At 48.6% G+C, this 21,457-nt stretch overlaps 1 long non-coding RNA gene and 2 pseudogenes across 1 annotated transcript in view; 2 read left to right on the top strand and 1 right to left on the bottom strand.

Moving 5' to 3' along the window:
• LOC129048219 (uncharacterized) overlaps nt 1-10,094 on the top strand; it is a 54,572-nt gene extending 44,478 nt beyond the window's left edge. The window contains exon 3 of the long non-coding RNA XR_008510391.2: nt 9,961-10,094. This is a non-coding gene — a long non-coding RNA (uncharacterized LOC129048219). The remainder of the gene's footprint in view (nt 1-9,960) is intronic.
• Nucleotides 1-21,457, bottom strand: part of LOC100937133 (geranylgeranyl transferase type-1 subunit beta-like) — a 382,799-nt pseudogene that overhangs the window by 191,824 nt on the left and 169,518 nt on the right.
• On the top strand, nt 14,606-15,662 carry LOC134761983 (adenosylhomocysteinase-like; annotated as a pseudogene).

Genomic DNA, 21,457 nt, shown 5'->3' with positions numbered 1-21,457 from the left:
GGCAAGTCAAATGACAATTCTCTGGGAATGAGGCTTTGAAGGAAATCCAGTCCCATTCTGTCTTTCCAGTGGCTGCCAGGCTATTGGTCTTCACTGTAATTATGGGCTGTTAATTTTCAAGGCTGCAGTGGAGCCAACGAGGAGGGGATGAGAATAGAAAAGGGCAAGTTAAAAATACCATACTGCTTGCTGTTCTTTTTTTTTTTTTTTTTTTTGAGACGGAGTCTTGCTCTCTGGTCCAGACTAGAGTGCATAGAGTGCAGTGGCACAATCTTGGCTCACTGCCAGCCTGCTTGCTGTTCTTAATGAGATTTTTCATTTTATTTGTCTGTGTGTGTGTGTATATATACACACATATATATGCATACACACACACACACACACACACACACACACACACACACACACACTGAATGGAAAATTAATCTTGGGGCCCCAAAATCACTAAGCTAAATGGAAAAGTCAAGCTGGAAATGGGTTAGGGCAAACCTGCCTCCAATTCCATTCAAAGTCATCCCTCTGTTCACTGAGATAAATGCATAGCTGATTGCCTCCTTTGGAAAGGCTAATCAGGAACTCAGAAGAATGCAACCATTTGTCTCTCACCTACCTGTGACCTGGAAGCCTTCTCACTGCTTGAGCTGTCCCACCTTTCTTGGCAGAACCAATGTATATCTTACATATATTGATTGATGTCGCATGTCTCCCTAAAATGTATAAAACCAAGCTGTGCCCTGACTACCTTGGGCACATGTCATCAGGACCTCCTGAGGCTGTGTCACAGGTGTCCATCCTCAACCTTGGCAAAATAAACTTTCTAAATTAACTGAGACCTTTCTCAGATATTCAAGGCTCACATTTTGGCAACCATGAAGGGATTCTGGGTGGAGGCTCCCCTGACCTTTGACAAATTTCCTATCAGTGCTTGGTACCAGCTTGAACTATCTTTGTGGCTCAAACCAATAGGATAATTTGCTGAGACAGTCCTGGAAGCACCCCCTCCAGAGAATCACTGATCTTTCAAAATTTGGTCAAGATCTAAAGTTTATTTTGCTATACAATTCCTTTTTTTTTGGAGTTTTACTATCTTCCAACCATGAAAGGCAACTTTTTCCTGCTTTGATGATGATGAAATGGAGGTAACTCCTTTATGGAGTTTGGGCTTGCTTCCAATGAGGAAGACAAATGTGAGTTTCTTCCTGTTTCTAGTAAGGGAGGAGACCACCCCTCATATCGTCTTATGCCCAATTTTTGCCTCCAAAGAAAGAAGTAAAAACTAAAAGGCAGAAATGAAATGAAATCCACAGGCAGACAGCCCAGCGCCGCACCCTGGGCTTGGTAGTTAAAGATCCACCCCTGACCTAATCGGTTATGTTATCTATAGATTACAGACATTGTATAGAAATGCACTGTGAAAATCCCTATCCTGTTTTGTTCCAATCTAATTACTGGTGCGTGCAGCCCCTAGTCATGTACTCCCTGCTAGCTCAGTCAATCACGACCTTCTCACACACACCCCCTTAGAGTTGTGAGCCCTTAAAAGGGACAGGAATTGCTCACTTGGGGAGCTTGGCTCTTGAGACAGGAGTCTTGCCGATGCCCCCGGCCAAATAAACCCCTTCCTTCTTTAATTAGGTGTCTGAGGAGTTTTGTCTGCAGCTCATCCTGCTACACTAGGATGATAAAGAGCAGTCTTCAGCCTGAGACCCATCCCTTATGGTAACTAAACTGGGGTTTGTCTTGGCTAAAGTTAAGATAAACAACCAGCTGGTTGTAATTTCTCTTTACCATTAGAGCACTCAGTAGTTGGATAAGTTGTGCCATTTTGTTTTGCTTAATTGTTTTTGTTGTTGTTGTTTGTTTCTGTTTTTGTTGTTGTTTCAGTCTTTTTCCCATTGGGATTGATCAACTCTATCCGACTTGATCAAATCCGAAGGAAACTTCCAAATTATGGGGAATGAGACCTCTGAAGTGGCTAAATTCCCACACTGTGGTGGGGGAGAAAAACAGCCAAAAAAGGGGAAAAAAAAACAGGGAAGATTTTTTATTTTGACTACTTAAGGGGCTTTATTTACATAACAAGGCCACCTTTTTGCTAGCCAGGCCAAACTGAAAGAGCAATGGCTGTCACTCCACACTGCAGTTCCATAGCTAAGGGCTCTGGCTTCTTTTTTTCCAGCACGACAGCTTGGGTGTGGTTCCTAAATCAAGCCATTTCTGGTTTGATACTTGGTACTTCTGAAATAGCAGCAATTTGTTCTAACTGAATTATGGTAATGAGATTTAAAAAGATTTTTTTAAAGGAGCTCAATGATTAAAAGTCAACTTAACTAAAAGCTAACATCCAAGATGTGTGTGTGTATGTGTTTGTGCATGTGTGTGTGTGTATGTGTGTGTGTTTGTATTGAAAAGGCCTTCACATATTTTTCTTTCTCCTAGGACCTTGTCTCTCTCTCTTTTTTTATTTTAGCTAAAGATTTTTTTTTTCTCAGTTGACTGAGTTCTGTTTTTTGTTTTTTGTTTTTTTTCATTTACTTCTGCTGTCTCTCCTTTCTCTTGCACCCTCTGCTGCTTGAGGGACCTAAAGTATTATATAAAGTTTATAATAGCCTGGCTTTCCTTCAAGAGAGCAGAGAAGGTGCCAGACTCCCTTTTGGGGAGAAACCTGTTTTTCCTTATGAAACCCCAAGAGTGTAAGCAGATAAGTTCATCTCAGCTCTTAAACTGCTTGCTTTTGTATTGTGTTACCTGACTTACTGACTAAAAGAGTTATTGCACCAAAGCCTACTCTGGTTTTTAAGGAAGAGTGTAGTTTAGACATTAGAAGTGTCTTCGTTTAAAAAAAAATTTTAAGTGCACTGAAAAAGCATCACATGGTCTAGCCTCACAATAATTCTCCCTTTTTGGAGACTGAGGATTCAGTGTGGGCTCTGCCCAGAGCTCAGAGATCTAGTCAAAGGATAGGTAGTTCCTATATAAATAAAACTGGTCTCCTCATATAATCCTATGACAGATTTCTTATTTTTTTTTTTTTTCTGAGACAGAGTTTTCGCTCTTGTTGCCCAGGCTGGAGTGCAGTGGCGCAATCTCAGCTCACTGCAACCTCCGCCTCCCGGGTTCAAGTGATTCTTCTGCCTTAGTCTCCTGAGTAGCTGGGACTATAGGCACCCACCACCACACCTGGCTAATTTTTGTATTTTTAGTAGAGACGGGGTTTCACCATGTTGGGCAGGATGGTCTTGATCTCCTGACCCCATGATCCGCCTGCCTCGGCCTCCCAAAGTGCTGGGATTACAGGCGTGAGCCACCGTGCCCGGCTATCCTATGATAGATATCTGTAATTTTATGTTTGATTTGGCATCCCTCTTTTGTTTTGTTTTGTTTGAGATGGAGGCTCTCTCTGTCACTGAGCCTGGAGTGCAGTGACACAGTCTGGCTCACTGAAACCTCTGCCTCCCAGGTTCAAGCGATTCTCCCACCTCAGCCTCCCAAGTAGCTGGAATTACAGGCATGTGCCACCACACCTGGCTAATTTTTGTATTTTTAGTAGAAACGGTTTTCATCATGTTGGCCAGGCTGGTCTCTAACTCCTGACCTCAGATGATCTGCCCGCCTCGACCTCCTAAAGTGCTGGGATTACAGGTCTGAGTACTGCGCCTGGTGTGATACGTGGTTTTACTGCATGTGACTAGTTTACATGCAACTAGCCATGCAAGTTCAGTAACCCAAGGTGATCTATACCCTGTTCAACAAGAACCATCTACTGATGACACTTCTGGAAGTCTGGGCAATGTCAACTTGCTATAAGAGTTCCCAAATGCTCTCAATTATCATATGATAACAAAGTTTTCAAACCAGTAAATTTTGAGTAGCCCTTTACTAGGAATAATTTTGAATAAGCTAGTACTGCCCTCCACAACCACAATTAAAAATATATCCGTATTGGTTTTCTCTTCAATTCAAGCATCATGTAAATATGTAATGTAGAAAATGAGGATTTCCCATATTCCCATAGAATCACAAAGATGATCACTGGTAATATGCGTGCTACATATATGATACCAGGTTTATTCTACTCTTTGTTTTTTTTTTTTTTTTTTTTTTTTTTTTGAGACAGAGTCTCACTCTGTCGCCCAGGCTAAAGTCCAGTGCTACGATCTCGGCTCGCTGCATCCTCTGCCTCCCAGGTTCAAGCAATTCTCCCACCTCAGCCTCCCAAGTGGCCGGAATTACAGACACCTGCCACCATGCCCACACAGCTAATTTTTTTATATTTTTAGTAGAGACAAGGTTACACTAAGTTGACCAATTTGGTCTCAAACTCCTGACCTCTGGTGATCCACCCACCTCGGCCTCCCAAAATGCTGGGATTACAAGCATGAGCCACCATGCCTGGCCATTTTTTTGTACTCTTATACAATTATATGCTTGCTTTATAGAAATGAACTTATTCTACATATATATGTTATTACATTATTAGGACATGTTCCCAAATGACATATTACATTTTCATCATTCTTTTTTAAAATATTTTTTCATGAGACAGTGTCTTGCTCTGTTGCCCAGGCTGGAGTGCAGTGGCCTAATCACAGATCACTGCAGCCTTGAACTCCTGGGTTGAAGGGATCCTCCCATCTCAGCCTCCTGAGTAGCCCAGCTAAGTTTAAAAAAATTTTTTTTGGCCTGGCACGGTGGCTCACGCCTGTAATCTCAGCACTTTGGAAGGCTGAGGTGGGCAGATCACTTGGGGTCAGGAGTTTGAGACCATCCTGGCCAACATGGTGAAACACCGTCTCTACTAAAAATACAGAAATTAGCTGGGTGTGGTGGCAGATGCCTGTAATCCCAGTTACTCGAGAGGCTGAGGCAGGAGAATCCCTTGAGCCCAGGAGGTAGAGGGTGCAGTGAGTCGAGATCACGCCACTGCACTCCAGCCTGGGTGACAGAGCAAGACCCTGTCTCAAAAATAAATAAATAATTAATTAAATATATATATATTTAATTATATATATATATATTTTATTTTATATATATATATATATTTTTGGAGAGACAAGTCTCACTATGTTGCCCAGGCTGGTTTTGAACTCCTGGACTCAAGCAATTCTCCCATCTGGGTTCCCAAGGCGTTGGGATTACAGGGGTGAGCCACCATGCCCAGACATTTTCATAATCCTTTTTTTTTTGAGACAGAGTTTTGCTCTTGTTGCCCAGGCTGGAGTGCAATGTCACGATCCCGTTCACTGCAACATCCGCCTCCCAGGTTCAAGTGACTGTCCTACCTCAGCCTCCTGAGTAGCTGGGATTACAGGCATGAGCCACCACGCCCGCCTAATTTTGTATTTTTAGAGGACACAGGGTTTCTCCACTGTTTTTACTAGACCCTGATCACATCAAAAAGATTGTGTCTCTTCCATTTATTGTGCAGCTTGTACACAATTGACACAATGGGGAGCTCAGCAAAGGATGCAGAGTGACAGCAGCTTCCCTTCACTGGAATGGCCATGTCTAGACACCACTTAATCATTCCCAAGAAGTAGGGATGGGTTCGGTGTATGAGAATAAGAAACGGAGCCTCCATGGTTGAGAAAATTTGCCCAAAACACACCTCTTGTGGGAAGCACAGTTGCAGTCCCCCAGGTCTCTTGGGCTTGCAGGTTCCTGCTCTCCTGTGGGCCCCCAGGAGATGTTGGCTGCCAAGAGAAGGAGGAATCCTCCTGGGCAGAAGTTAACTTTTGCCACTCCAGGATTTGCCCACCCTGGGGTCCCTGCCAGGAATGTTTTCCCAGCACCACCCTCCCCATGCCACTTCCTAACCAGTTGTCTCCTTTCCACCATTCATCAAACATATCCTACCTCCAGGACCAGCCCCTTCATCTCAGGAAGGCTGCCATGGGACTCCCAGAACCCCCATGGCTCCTGGAGCCCTGAGGAAATAACACCCTGGGTGGGGAGTGATTTGTTTTCTCATCCAGTGCAACCTTGGAGGTAACAGACAAGAATGTCCTGTGATGCGAAGCACTCATTGTCCTGACCCCCAGTCCAGTGCCCTTTGCTCTAAGCACATAGCATCCCCAGGCTGTTCCTGGAGGTGTGGGCTGGGGTTGGTAGGGACTAGCTGGGCCAGCTAGGACAGGGGAGGCAGCCATGCCCAGGGCATGTAGCCACTGCCCAGAGCTGCCCCCAGAGCTGGGAGCCGTCCTGCACATGGTGCTGTGAGATGCCCTCCAGAGAGGAAGATGGAAGCTGTCTCCGTGCCCCGGGACTGATGAAGGGCCCATTCCAGGCCTTTGGGCACCCGGGCTCGCTACCCTTCTGGGAGCCCTGTCCTGTGGGCGAGGACAAAGGTGCCCTCACTGGTGGCATTCTCAGAATCTCAGCCACTCCCCACCCATGCCCATAGGGGCGTGCCCACACCAAGCCACGTGTGGGTGTCTGGGGACAATGAGTCTGGGGGAGGGGGTGGGTCCCTTCCAGAAGGGTCTGGCTAAAGTCCAGTTATGAAGGTGAACTGAGATGGGCTCCCTCAAAGGAGCCATAGTGTGGGGAGCCCCGGGCAGAGCCCAGAGACAAATGCCAGCCCCCAGACCAAGACACGATCCAGGGAGTGCTGCCAAGAGCGGTAGACACAGCCGCTGAGGCCCACAGGGCACAGTGAGGCTGTGGGAGAGGGTGGCCCCTCTGGCCATTTCCCCATCTGCGCTCACATCCCCTCCTCAGGCCTGTCTCACCAGCTCTTGCAGCCCATGACCCATAATCCTTCCGAATCTCCTTCCTCTCCTGGCTACTGGGATCCCCAGTGCCCCTCACCATTCCTTCTGGTCTCCCCTCTGCCTCCTGGAACTGTTCCCCAGGACAGTCTCCTGGGCCGGCGCTTCCTGCCCCTCCACATCAGTGGTTCCAAACCCCAGATGCCTTTGGGATCAGCTGGGTGTACTTTAAATCCAGCCCAGAGCCCTGAGGCCCAAGTCACCCCCGCCTGCTCCTGTGGGACCCCTTGGATCAGCCAACCATTTTATCATCATTCGTCACGTCCCCTGTCACCAAGGGCCTCTGGCATGTTCTGTTGTCCCCACACCCACACTGGCACCCCTCATCCACCAACCTGTGCCCACATCCTGCCTTGAGCCTGTTTCCCCTCCTGAGTGGTATTTCCTCACTCCAGGTGGGCACTGGGGCAGCTGGCAGACCTGGCTGTGAGCCTCTGTCCCATCCAGAGGGATCCTCCCCTCCAGATTACCCAGTCAAGCTTGACCCCATGGTGTCACCGAGACAGACCAGAAGAGGGTGTTGAAACCATGCAGTCCCCCGAGCCCCACTGAGCTGTACCAGCTTTGGAGCCGTAGAGAGCCTGGAAGACTGAGCACTGAGTGCTAGGTCCCTTCCTCCCACTCTTGAGGGAGAAATCTTTGTAACCTTCCCTTCCTCCCACTCTTGAGGGCCCTGGGGGGACACAGGACACAAGGAGGGTGGCAGAAGAGGCGTGTGCCTGGGTGCTTGGCACCTAGCCGGGGTTCATTTCTGTGGGTTCCCAAGATCCCCAGCCACATGTCACACTCCTGCCTCACAAAGTGACAGGCACTCCCTGTTCTGGACCCTGAGCTCAGTGTCAGATGCTGACCATGGAGACCCCGGCTTTGGGAGGAGCACAGACTATCAACACAGTCCTGTGAACACAGAGAGAAGAGTACAGGAGGATGCTGTTTGGAGCACAAAGGGTGTGGTGTAGTCTAGTTTGGGACCTGGGTGTTGGAGGAGGCTGCTGTGAAGAAGGAACCTTCCGCTGGGCCCTGGAGAATCACAAGCGTCATAGGAGTTAGCCAGGTGGAGGTTGGGGGTGGAGGCATGGGGATGGGCATGGCGGGAAGTGAAAGTGAGGTAAGGGAGAACTTGAGGGCCCTTCTGCACTGACAGGGTGAGTGCATGGGACAGGGTGATTGTGCACTGGAATGGAGCGTGGATGCAAGAGGCAAGGCATGTGTGCACAGGAGGGAGCATGTGTGCACGAGGGTGGAGTGTGTGCACAGGGATGCTGTGTGTGTACATGAGGATGGAGTATGTGCAGAAGGATGAAGCATGTGCACACAGGGTCAGGGCATACGTGCATGGGGTGTGTGTACCTGGGGACTGAGCATGGTGTCCAGCCTGTTCCTTCTAAGTAGTGGGCACCAGCTGATTCCTCAATGAATAAATGTCAGCCAGAAAGAGAGGAGATGCACCTACAGGCTCATAGCAGGAGAAGCATAGTGCATTGGTGAGCGTGTTTCCACAGGGGACAGGGTGGTGGAAGAGGCGTGTAGGTGGGGTGCTGGGTACCTAGCCAGGCTGCATTCCAGTGAGTGAGCCCAAAGGGTCTGAGGTCAGCCTTAGCACGTTGAAGAGGTGTCGACAGGCGTGCGGAGAAAGGCATGATCCAATGCAGATCCTAGAAGCCCACAGCTGTGCACAGCTGGAATGGATGTGGGAGACGAGGGGAAGAATAAGGAGGGGATGAGACTGTCGTGGTCTGCGGGGAGCAGGAAGGATGCAGAGAGGCCAGCCTAGCACAGGAGAGGTGGAAAAGGAAGAGGGATGACAGGGTGGAGTAGGAGGGGCCAGGAGGGATCTGGGGCTTTTGGCTTCTGTTCAGCAACGGTATGGATGGAGGGATGCTCTCCTCAGAAAGGGACAGCGGGCCAGTGCTGGCATGCTGAGTCTCTTCTCTGTGCTGGTTGCTGGCAGGACTCTGCCAGGGTCCCATCCTTCCTCCCCATTGTCTGAGCTTTGCTCATAAAGGGCGGGTTCTGTGACCTTTCTCTGAGGAATGCCCTGTAGATACAGGAGCCCAGACAGTGCCTGGAGACTCCATCCCCCACTGCCCAGCTCAGTGACTGGAGAGTGCCCGTGTGGTGCTCACTGCCCCTGAGCAGATGCCAGGGCCTCACTGTGTGGCTTCCTGGGCCCCGCTGGCTCCCTGTCCTTCCCTTGATCCTCCCTGGCCTCCTAAGAGCATTTCCCGAGGGGATGACAGCAGGCATCCTCATCTCTGCATCTGGACCACTGGACCTCAGACATCTCAGGGAACTCTTGAGTAGGCAATTGGAGAGAAAGTTCTGGAACTCAAGAGGAGGATGGGGGTGGAGCCACGGCCTCGGGCACCATCCCAGGGGTAATAGTAAAGCCACAGATATACCTGAGAGCTGCCCAGAGAGAAGCCAAGGCCATCCAAGGCAGAGAGCAGACACTCAGAGAACCAGGGGAGCACCCCGCTGGGAAAGGCAGGGCCAGGGGTTTGCAGAAGACAGAAGAGCACAGGCTACTTCTGACCAGTGGCTGATGAGATTCACAGACAGGGGCCACTTCAGGCCACTGCAGGATGTGGATGGTGCTGGGGGTCAGCGGGTTGCCCTGGAGGGTAGGAGGGAGGCAAACAGCTCCCTCGGGCAACAGGGGTGGGGTGGGGGCAGGGGTGGTGGCTGTACTGGAAGGGGTGAGGGCCAGGAGACAAGGAGCGTGCGCTCTGGGAGTCCTGGAGAGGAGAGTGTGAAGACACAGGAGAAAGAGGGAAAGATCAGGCAGGAAAGAAGAGGGAGGGGCGTGGGAGCCAGGGCCTGACTGGAGACTCGACTTCCAACTTCCGTTAGGAAGGGAAACAAAGGCGAAGGCCGTCTCTGTCAGGGTACTCAGAGGAAAGCTCAGGGAACCAGGGCGTGTGGGAGAAGAGTGGGCATCCTCCCACTGTTGTGGGGAAGGTGTCTGTTTAGCTGGAGGTGAGATTCTAGGTCAGGTGTGGGGGAGGTGGTGAGAGTGGAGGCTGGGAGATTAGAATTAGTCATTGTGGTGCAAAAGGGAAATTAACCTACAGAAGCTGTCCAGCGTGAGTATCAGTCAGAGGCTTTGAGCAACCCAGTGCTCTACAGCAGGTAAAGTGAAGGCTTCCCTGGTCTCTGACATGAACTTGTTCTGACTCCCCTTGTACAGGCCGAGGAACGTGTCCTGCCTTGTCCACAGGGGATGGCCTGCACAATGTCCCCCAGCCCTCCTGGAGCCTCAGCCCCCTGAATGTGCCCCACAGCAGACAGCTATCAGATTCCTCCACTGGTGTTCACTCTGGCCCGGCAAGTCAGCCAATTTAAACCGTATATGTATGTGTGTCTGTGTTTGCTTGTGTGTGTGTATGTGCGTGTGCTTGGGGGTGTATGTTTGCCTGTGTGTCAATGTGCATGTGTGTGAGTATTATGTGTGTGTGTTTGCCTATGTGTGTGTGTGTGTTTGTGTTTACATGTGTTTGTATGTGTGCATGTGTGTGTCTGAGCATGCATGTGTCACCTCTGCTGTCTTTCCTTCAACCCCTGGCTGCTGCAGATGGTGGAGTGAGCTGAGGATGGTGGGGTGAGCTGAGGATGGTGGGGTGAGCTGAGGATGGTGGGGTGAGCTGAGCATGGAGTGAGCTGAGGATGGTAGGGTGAGCTGAGGATGCTGGAGTGAGCTGAGGATGCTGGAGTGAGCTGAGGATGCTGGAGTGACCTGCCCTGCTAGACACTCCTTATCTGCTCCAAGCACACAATGTCCGGTTTCTGGTTTCCGTCTTGGTCAGTGGTGCTGCAGGGCCGATGCTGCTCAGGTCTGTCTTTGGAGTTATTCCACTTTTTGTCTTAAACTTTCTGGTTGTGTTTCATTTTTCATTAATGCATTTTAGAACTTTGGTCCTTTTAAAACTCTGCATTTGTCATAATTACCTGTTCTTGTCATATAGTTTTATTCCTTTATCTTTTTTGAACATTTTAAACACCCTTATTTCAATGTTCCTTTTGGATCACTCTATTCTCTTTACTTTCTGGGCCTTGAATCTCCTTGTTTCTTGTATCTGCTGCCTCTCTTTGGGATACCTGGCAGTTTTTCCTCTGAGCTCCTCTTCAATAGGCAATGATTTTCCGTGAGAATCCTGGTTCCCCTGGATGAGGATGGTGTCTCCCGGGGAGAGTTTCCTGTTTGGTTTTGCTGGAGGCTGGCAGGTTCTCTCAGTTGCAGATGGGTATGATGTTGGCTCCTCAGCTCAGAGTTTCTGCACCAGCTCACTGCAGACTTGGGGCCCTGGTTTCCCACAGATGCCCAGGGCAGGGGGCCTTCCTGTGTGCTAGGTGCTGCTCCATGGTATTTGTTCCATGACTCTGCAAACATTGTTGTAAAATCAGTTTGTAACATTGGCCTAGTAAACAAAAGTAACACATGTGTCTCCTGGAACAATGGACTATCACCACCCCCTTCTCATCTTCATCCCAGTCCTCAGGGAGGCTCCTGTGCCACTGATGTCTGAGGCCACCAAGACAGGAAGACCCTGGGGGGAGGGTAAATGGGAGATGCCTCTCAGCCCCTGTGCCTGCTATCCCCTGGGCCCCAGGGTAGAGCTTCTGCAGACTTTGTTCCTTCCCGTTTCTGAGACAGCCTGAGCTCGGGCCACCCTCCCCTTAATAGAGTCCCAGCTGTCAAACAAACACCTCCAGGACCATCTGCTCTCTGAGCAAGAGTCTTCCTCCTGGGATGCCCCCACCCACCCACAGAAGCAGGGATATAGGGAAGGAAGGACCAGAATTTCTGGTTGCAATAATTGTATCCGTGAGTTTGAGACCCCCAGGTTACCTTTGGACTCATAAGCTAAACTGCTGGGCATTCTGGCCTGGATGTCCCTGGAGCCCAGAACCTCCACAGGGATCATGAGCAGGGGGTCACTGCCCCCGAACAATGAGAGCACCCACATGGTCTACCCTGGCTCCTCACTTGTCAGAGGAAATGACGAGATTCTAAGGTCCCCTCCAGTATTGCAGGCTGGCCTGAGCCATAGGGTTCTGACCGAGCATGGCATCAAATGCCTGGAGCTCATCCTGCAGGAGCAGCCATGGAGGAGCCCCCGGGTGTGCTGTGCAGGGGGGATGTGTGGAATCTCATTCACTCTGGACAGCTGTGGCCCCCAAACTACCCATAACGATGCAGTCCAGCCGGAACTGGGGTCTTTTGGCTTCAAAACATGTTGGGATCTTTCCCCAGAGCTCCATTGTCTTTTAGAAATTACCACTTAGAGAGGGCAGTGCTGCTGATAAAGCCTGGCATGCACTGAATTGTGTCCTCCCCAAATTTATATATTAAAGTCCCAACCCCTGGTTCCTCAGAATGCAGCTGTACTGTGTTTGGAGAGGATTTGTAAAGGTTAAATTAAACAAGGTCATTAGGGTGGGCCCTAATCCAGTACGACTGTTGTCCTTACAGGAACAGTGTAGGAAACAGACATGCACAGAGGGAAAAGCATGGGAGGACACAGGAGGAAGGCGGCCATCAGCAAACCTGGCTCCATGAGACTCGGAGGAAACGACCCTCCCCACACCTTGACCTTGGACTTGCAGCCTGCAGAATTCTGAGGAAAAAATGTCTATTTTTTTGTCACTCAGTGCGTGGGACTTTGTTCTGGCCGCCTAGTGGACAAATACAATGGCTTTGCTGTTAACAGCCTAGTGGACAAATACAATGGCTTTGCTGTTAACAGCCCAGACCCACATTTCCTGCACATAAGGCATGGGACTCCCTCATCCCCTCTGCCCAGGCCCAGCCCTGGTCTCTGAGCTGGGTAGGCTGCAGGCAGCAGGCAGGAGTGGGGCCTGATGGAAGGGGCGGTGCTGAGGCAGTGAGGGCAGCAGAGGGATGCTCACTGGCTCATGTGGCTCAGCTTCGTGGAATCATCAGGAGCAGGAGTGAAGGAAGCAGGTGACAGGGGCCACTCATGGAGACACAGATGGGCAGGTTCCTCCACATGCTGGAGACAATTTTGGAGGCACCTGCTCCACCCACTGCCACACCCTCAGACTTCCCCATACGCCATGCTGGATCCAGCAGCAGCCCTGATTGTATGGTATGACCTTGGTGGTCAGATCAGGCATGGACAGCTTGACCCAGACTATGGGATCAGAATCTCTCCCCAGCAACGTGGCCATGGGGTCATCTGAACAGAGGACAAGCAACCGCAGACTGCAGAGCTATTAGCAGCCAAGTACACAGAGAGGCAGAGATGGGGAGAAGGGAGCAGGTGCAGAGGGAGGGAAGGGGCAGAGCTGAGGCCGCATGGCCCAGGGAGCAGGGAAACCTGAAGGAGACCCCAAGCAGGGTCCTGTGGGCTTTCCAATGTCTGGTCCTGCTGAGGCCTGGCTGCCCTTGTGATCATGAGCCAGCAACCTACAGTCGCTACAGCCCTGTCCTTCTGGTCTCCTCTTGGGTCTTGCCTCTGCACAGCCTGTAGCCAGGCTCAGGCTGGGATCTCCCATATGGACCCTAAGGCAGGCTTTCCTATACTTTCCATGGAAATTCTCCAGCTGATAGAAGAAGTGAACACCCCAAGCTGGGGCCACATTCTCAAGTGGTCTGTGAAATTTTTGCAAGGTTTGTGGTTCGTCTAAAATATTCATAATTTCAAAATGGAATTCTTGATAGTTAGGGAGATTTTTCACATACCCCAAAGGGCTCCTCCTTCTCCAGGGTTGGGCCAAAGTCCTGTGTCCAGAAGCCCCCTGGTCAGCAGTCCTCTTGGCTTCCCTGATCACCCAGTGTCCAGCCTGCATGGGTCCTTCAGTCCCAGGGCCATGGTGAGGCTGAGTCCCTGGGCCTGGCACCATCTAGACACCCCTTGGGGGTCCAGTGATGTGCAAGCTACATCTCTAACCCCCTGACCTCTGCCTTCTCTACCTCCCTGCCCACTCCCTCATTCAGAGACACTGAGCGTCACCGCTCAGGAGTTTCCATCTTAACACAAGACGGAAGAGAGTTTCACTTCAGGCCACTGTTCCCACTGTGTCTTAGTCCATTTGGGCTGCTCTAAAGAAAGTACCATGAACTGTATAATTTTCAAACAACAGGAATTTATTTTAAACAGTTCTGGAGGCTGGGAAGTCCATATCAAGGCAGATTAGGTTTCTGGTGAGAGTCAGCTCTCTGGTTCATTGTTAGCATCTTTTGGCCAACAGTGTCTCCTGTGTCCTCCCATGGTGGAAGGGGCGAGGCAGCCCTCTGGGGCCTCTTTTATAAAGACACTAATTCAATCCATGAGGCTCCACCCTGGTGACCTAATCACCTCCCCATACTCCCACTTCCTCATTACCATCCCTTGGGGTTTAGGATTTCAACATATGAATCTTTAGGGGACACTAACTTTCATTTCATAGCATTTGGACTTTCACCATTGCCTCACCCCCGCCCCTCTAATTCTTGGGCCTTCGGACTCAGACTGAGTCACACCACTGACATTCTTGTTTCTCTAGCTTGCAGATAGCAAACCGTGGGACTTCTCGGTCTCCATAACCACATGAGCCAATTCCTGTAATAAATCTGCTCTTACATATACCTGTATATAGCCTGTTGGTTCTATTTCTCTGGATAACCCTAGCTAATACACACTGCAAGCACCTGCGCAATACCAAGGGCCTGGCCATCTGCTTGAAATTGAAAATAGAAAACACACACACACACACACACACAGAGCGTGAGAGAGAGAGACCCTGCCCAGAGCCACCCACCCAGTGCCTGTCTCCAGACCAAGGCCCAGTCCCCTTCACCTGTCTCCATCATAAGCATCACTAGCCTGTCTGACAAACTGCCCTGCAAAGTTATTGACATTGGCCTGGCCGCCTGGGGACGCAAGGCCCTGAACATTGTGGAGAATGAGATGCCAGGCCTGATGCACATGCAGGAACTGTACTTGGCCTTCAAGCTACTAGAGGGCACCCGAATCACCAGCTGCCTGCACACGACCATGGAGATGGCCGTCCACATTGAGACCCTCATCACCCTGAGTGCCCCAGCAGCAACATCTTCCTCAACCAGGACCATGTGTTGGCTGCCATTGCCAAGGCTGGCATTCCAGTATACGCATGGAAAGGCGAAAGGACAAGGAGTACCCGTGGTGCATCGAGCAGTCACTGTAATTCAAGGATGGGCCCTCAACATTATTCTGGAGGATGGGGGTGACCTCGCCAACCTCTTCCACACCAAGTACTCACAGCTCTTGCTGACCATCTGAGGCACCTCCAAGGAGACCATGACTGGGGTCTACAACCCACAAAGGATGAAGGTCAATGGGATCCTGAAGGTGCCTGCCATCAATGTCAATGACTCCATCACCAAGAGCGAGTTCGACAAGCTCTCCAGCTGCTGGGAGTCCCTCATAGATGCATCAAGCAGGCCACAGAGGTGATGATTGCTGGCAAGGTAGTGGTGGTAGCAGGCTATGGCAACATGGGCAAGGGCTGTGCCCAGGCCCTGTGGGGTTTCGGGGCCCACGTCATCATCACCAAGATTGACCCCATCAATGCACTGCAGGCTGCCATGGAGGGCTATAAGCCGACAACCACAGACGAAGCCTGTCAGGAGGGCAACATCTTTATCACCACCACAGGCTGTGTCAATATCGTCCTTGGCCAGCACTTTGAACAGGTAAAGGATGATGCCATCATGTGTAATACTGGACACTTTGATGTGGACATCAATGTCAAGTGGCTCAGTGAGAACACTTGGAGAAGGTGACCATCAAGCCCCAGGTGGCCAGGTACTGGCTGAAGAATGGGCGCTGCACCATCCTGCTGGCTGAGGGTCGGCTGGTCAGCCTGGGTTGTGCCATGGGCCAACCTAACGCAGGGAAGAGATGAGCAAGTGAGAGAACTCTGAAATTTCACAACTCCACCATGGACCTTTGCAATCCTAGTCACAGGGAGCCCTCTCTTCGCCCCTAGGCCTCCAGATGAACACAGGGAACCTGCTGGAGATGGTGCAGAGGCATTGCTCAAGCCTACATGGATCCCACAGGCTTTTCATCCCTGATCTGCCTGGTGCAGCCACTGTTGCCTGCCCATGGAAGGGAACTGGGCACTTTCGTGTGCCCCAAAGACAGATACCGCAGCTGTGGTAAGGAGAAGTGGGTAGACAATGCTCTACATGGCTTCCCTCTGCTTCTCCTCTCTGCCAAATGGGACTTGCTTGCTTTGGTGACAGGCTGCCAGTGCGACCGCCCACCCCTGCCTAAGCATGACAGCCACAGCTCAGTGTTCCTCTGAGAGCCCAACTCCCAGAGGCTGCCCATTAGCCCGTTCCACCACAGGCTTGTCTCTGCTGCCCCAGGCCAGGGAGGGAGCAGGAACCTTCCTGAGCTCCTAACAGCGAAATCCAGCTTTGGGAGAGAAGTGCTAGTGGGCCATGAGCCCAACAACTGCCATTGCTCATTGCCCCAGCTGAAGGTTCCTGCCCTCCTGGGTGAAAGGTGCACAGCACAGCCACCCTGCTATGCCTGGACACTACAGCTGTGACCTGGAGCCCTTTGGAAAGCCCAGCCCCTTCAGTCCTGTGATCTGTTCTCAGGCTCCAGGGGACCAGCCCACCCCTTCCTATCACAGCCAGTACCTGAACTCTGGGCTGCTACAGAAATACTAAAAATCATTAGAGACTACTATGAACACCTCTATGCACACAAACCAGAAAACCCAGAGGAAATTGATACATTCCTGGAAACACAAAGTCTCCCAAGATTGAACCAGGAAGAAATAGAAAACCTGAACAGACCAATAATGGGTAAGAAAATTGAATTAGTAATAAGAAACTTTCCAAAAAAAACACACACAAAAATTTCCCAGGACCAGATAAATTCACAGCTTTGTACATCTACCACATGTACAAAGAAGAGCTAGTATCAATCTTACTGAAACGATTCCAAAATATTGATGAGGATCCAGTATCATCCTGATACCAAAAGCAGGCAAGGACGCAACAAAAAGTAAAAACACAGGCCAATATCCTTTATGAACGTACATGCAAAAATCATCCAAAAAATACTAGTAAAACAAATCCAGCAGTGCATCAAAAAGGTAATTCATCACAGTCAAGTGGGCTTTATTCCAGGGATGCAAAGATGGTTAAAGACAGCAAATTAATAAACATGATTCACCACATAAACAGAACTAAAACAAAAATCATATGATCAATAGATGAAAACCCTCAATAAACTAGACATCGAAAGAACATACCTCAAAATAATAAGAGCCATATAAGACAAACCCATAGCCAACATCATACTGAATGGGAAAAAGTTAAAAGCATTCTCCTTAAGATCTGAAACAAGACAAGAGTGCCCACTCTTGCCACTCCTATTTGACATAGTACTGGAAGTCCTGACTGGAGCAATCAGGCAAGAGAAAGAAATAGAAGGTATCCAAACTGGAAAAGAGGTAGTCAAATTATCTCTGTTTGCTGATGACATGATTGTATACCTAGAAAACCCTAAAGACTCTTCCAATAGACTCCTAGACTTGATAAACAACTTTGGTAAAGTTTCATGAGATAAAAATCAATGTACAAAGATCAGTAGCATTTGAATATACCAATAACATGGAAGCTGAGAACCAAATCAAGACCTCAATCTCATTTACAATAGCCACACTAAAAAAAAAAAAAAAACTAGCTAGGAATACATTTAACCAAGGAGGTGAAAGATCTCTATAAGGGTAACTATGAAATACTGATGAAAGAAACCATAGATGATGCAAACGGAAAAACATCTCATGCTCATGAATTGGAATAATCGATATTGTTAAAATGACCATATTCCCTAAAGCAATCTACAGATATGACAAAATTCCTGTCAAATTTTAAACATTATTATTCTCAGAACTAGAAAAAAAATTCTAAAGTTTATATAAAACAAAATAAAGCGTAACTAGCCAAAGTAATTATAAGAAAAAAAAAATCCAGAGGCATCATATTGCTTGACTTCAAACTATACTACAACGCTGTAGTATAAGCATAGTACTAGCACAAAAAATGGACATGTAGATCAGTGAAACAGAATAGAGAGCCCCAAAATTAAAGCTACATACCTACAATTAATAGATGTTTGACAAAGTCAACAAAAATAAACAGTGGGGAAAGGACAGACACCTATTCAATAAGTGGTGCTGGAAAAATTGGCTAGCCACATGCAGAAGAATGGAACTGGATCCTATCTCATTATAGACAAAAATTAATTCAAGATGGATTAAAGACTCAAACAAGACTGAAACTATAAAAATCCTAGAAAAAAAACCTAGGAAAAATGTGGATATCAGCCTAGGCAAATAATTTATGACAAAGACCCCAAAAGCAAATGCAACAAAAACAAAAATAGGCAAATGGAACTTAATTAAACTGGAAAGCTTCTGCACAGCAAAATAAATGATCAACAGAGTAAACAGACAATTTACAGAGTGGGAGAAACTATTTGCAAGTTATGCTTCCAACAAAGAACTAATATCCAGAATATATAAGGAAATCAAACAACTAAGAAAAAAACAAGCAACCTTACTAAAAATTGAGCAAAGGATATGAAGACATTTCTCAAAAGAAGAAATATAAGCAGCAAACACATGAAAAAATTCTCAACATTGCTAATTATGAGATAAATGCAAATTAGCACCACCCTAAAACATCATTTTACACCAGTCAGAATGGCTATTTTTAAAAAGTCAAAGAACAATAGATGTTGTTGTGGATGTAGACAAAAGGAAATGTTCATACACTGATGGTGGAAATGTAAATTGGTTCAACATCTATGAAAATCAGCATTGAGATTTCTCAAAGAACTGAAAATAGAACTACCATGTGACTCAGTAGTCCAACTACTGGGTGTCTATCCAAAGGAAAAGAAATCCCTATATAAAGAAGACACCTGTACTAGTATGCTTATCTCAGCAATATTCACAATAGCAAAGTAATGGAACCAATGGTTGCTCAGATAAATAAAATGTAGTATATATACACTATGAAATACTACGCATCCATAAAAAATGAAATCATGTTCTTTGCAGCAATGTGATGGAGGTGGAGGCCATTATCCTAAGTGAACTAACCCAGAAACAGAAAATCAAACACCACACGTTCTCACTTACGAGTGGGAACTAAACAATGGGTACACATGGACATACAGATGGAAATAAGAGATGCTGGGGACTCCAAAAGGGGAGAGGGTGGGAGGGGGATGAGGGTTGAAAGACTACCTATTGGAAACAATGTTTGGTATCTGTGTGATGGGTACACTAGAAGCCCAATCTCTACCAGTACACAATATACCCATGTAACGATCATGCACATGTACCCCTTGAATCTAAAATTTATAAAGGCAGCCCACCTGCAACTCAGTCCACCTGCATGATCAAGGGCTGTGTCCCTTTTCTCCCTTCACTAGGATGATGCCAAACCTCGGGGATCAACTCAGCTGGAGAGGAGGAGGCAGGGCAGGAGTGGCCCATGGAAGCATGGCTGGCAAAGTTCCCTCTGCCTGCCCCTGCTATCACTGTTCAACACAGAAAGCCTGGGAGGGTCCCTGTGGGTGGCCAGGGCAGTGGGGTCCTCCCCTCTGATGTCTTCTGAGCTCACCTTCTTAATATATGACTTCCTCCCTTGAGGGATGAGGAAGGATGACAGGCCCTAGCTTGAGTTCATATTGGCTAAACTCCAAAGGCTCTCAATCCCCATTAACAAACAAGTATGTTGATTTCCCCAGGATCACATAAAGCTCTTCATGAAATTGCACATTTCTTCCTATGGGGTCTCAGAGTTGCAGGGATGGGAAGCAACATCATGTTTCCACATGGGTAACACAGAAGAAATAAAGTCTTTCTACACTTTCATGTTATTTCAACTCCCTTTCTGCCTAATGAAAGCTTTCCCACACTTTTCCTGGTGTCATGAGTACAGTGAACATTTTCTCCCTTAGTCTTGAGAGATACACAGTCCCAGGCACTTTGTAAAGTTGCCTTGGCTGCTCTGGGCACATTTGTATGTGGCTGTAGGCATTAGGCAGCTGGGCCAGGCAGTCTAGAGCCAGAGGGTGCACTGTCTGGCTGGCTGTCCCTTCCCACACCTGTGAGCATGCATCCTACCTCTCTGGACCCTGTCTCATTGCGCTGCACACAGGCCCTGCACCTGCTCACCAGGCACCAGGTGCCCTTGTCGTAAATATCTCCACCTGTCTAGCAATGAGGTGGGAACGCTCAATTCTTTGTGAAAATCTCTGTATTTACAGGACCAGAGGTGTTTTCTTTTGTGAAACAAAAACTCTAAAAAATAAAGCAAGACAAAAAATTTATGAAGCCAGGCTTCCCATTCCAGGAAGAATGTTGAGAAGTGAAGTGTGGAGGGGCAGCATGTTCTCTAGTACCCACAGTTGCTCAGGGAATGAGCCTACAAAAGGGGAAAAACCAAATGACTGGGCCCTGTCCACCCCCAGGGGCTCTAGCGCCCTCTTCCATTTCCTTAACATTGACCTGGCTCATTTCTCTGGATGCCTTGTGCAGGGTGTTGTGTGCCTAGAAAAGCCTCTCATAACCAGCTTGGGAGACGGATGTGCAGACACAGAGGAGAGAGGCTGGGCAAGGGTGGGAGAGGCTTGCTTCCCATCATGGCAGCTGGCAGGACCCAGATGCCGAGTCCAGGCTGCAGCAGGACAGGAGGGTGCAAGACAGAGAAGGGGGACAAGAAAGAGAAACTCCTCGGGATGACGGCATTGAAGGTCAAAGTCATGAGGCCTAGAGAAAGCCCCCAAAGCTCTACACACATAGGCAAGCCATTGCGTTGGAGCTTTAAAACAAACAAACAAACAAACAAACGTGGGGGGGGGAAAGCATGGTTATCACTGTCAAATTAGTCCATACTGTTTAAAATCCAAAGCTGGTATATTTTTAACTTGTGCTTGTCTTTCAGAATTTCTATGGAAAAGCATAAATATTGCATTTCAGTAGATGGGGGAGGTGGAGAGCTGTTTATTTACTCTCAAAGATGGATTAGGGATGACTGGACAACCTCAGCCATAGCTCCCCGCTCCTGACGTGCTCACGAGCCCCATGTGGGGTGCCCATGGCCTGTGTGGGTGGCACCTTGGGCAGTCATGCAGCCACCACGTGCACACGGTGGGCGCTGGGACGCTGCCTGTTGACACTCATCTCTGTTGGGGCTGTGGCTTCTTCTATGGGGACAAATGATTAAGGAGGGAAGTTTATCTTTTCTCGTGAAATGAGGAGGATTCCCTGAAATTTGCCTGGTCTTGGGGACGGTGTAGGGTATCTGGGAAGATAATTAGCATTTCCAGAAAGGGCCTCACTGCCTTCTGGGACACATTCAGAATTTGAGTAGCCAAAAAATGGAAACCAAGGACAAGAAGATAAGGAGTACAGGAAGTGAGATATGCAAGTATTTTTCCTTTCAAAAAGCTAGGGAGGGGTCGGGTGCTGTGGCTCATGCCTGTAATCCCAACAATTTGGGATGCCGAGGTGGGTGGATCACCTGAGGTCAGGAGTTTAAGACCAGCCTGACCAACATGGTGAAACCCCATTTCTACTAAAAATACAAAAATTAGCCAGGCATGGTGGCAGGTTCCTGTAATCCCAACTACTCGGGAGGCTGAGGCAGGAGAATCGCTTGA

The sequence above is a fragment of the Pongo abelii genome, chromosome 8 (genome assembly GCF_028885655.2).
Source record: "Pongo abelii isolate AG06213 chromosome 8, NHGRI_mPonAbe1-v2.0_pri, whole genome shotgun sequence".
NCBI classification, from domain to species: Eukaryota; Metazoa; Chordata; class Mammalia; order Primates; family Hominidae; genus Pongo; species Pongo abelii.
This window is presented reverse-complemented; position numbering and strand designations above follow the sequence as displayed.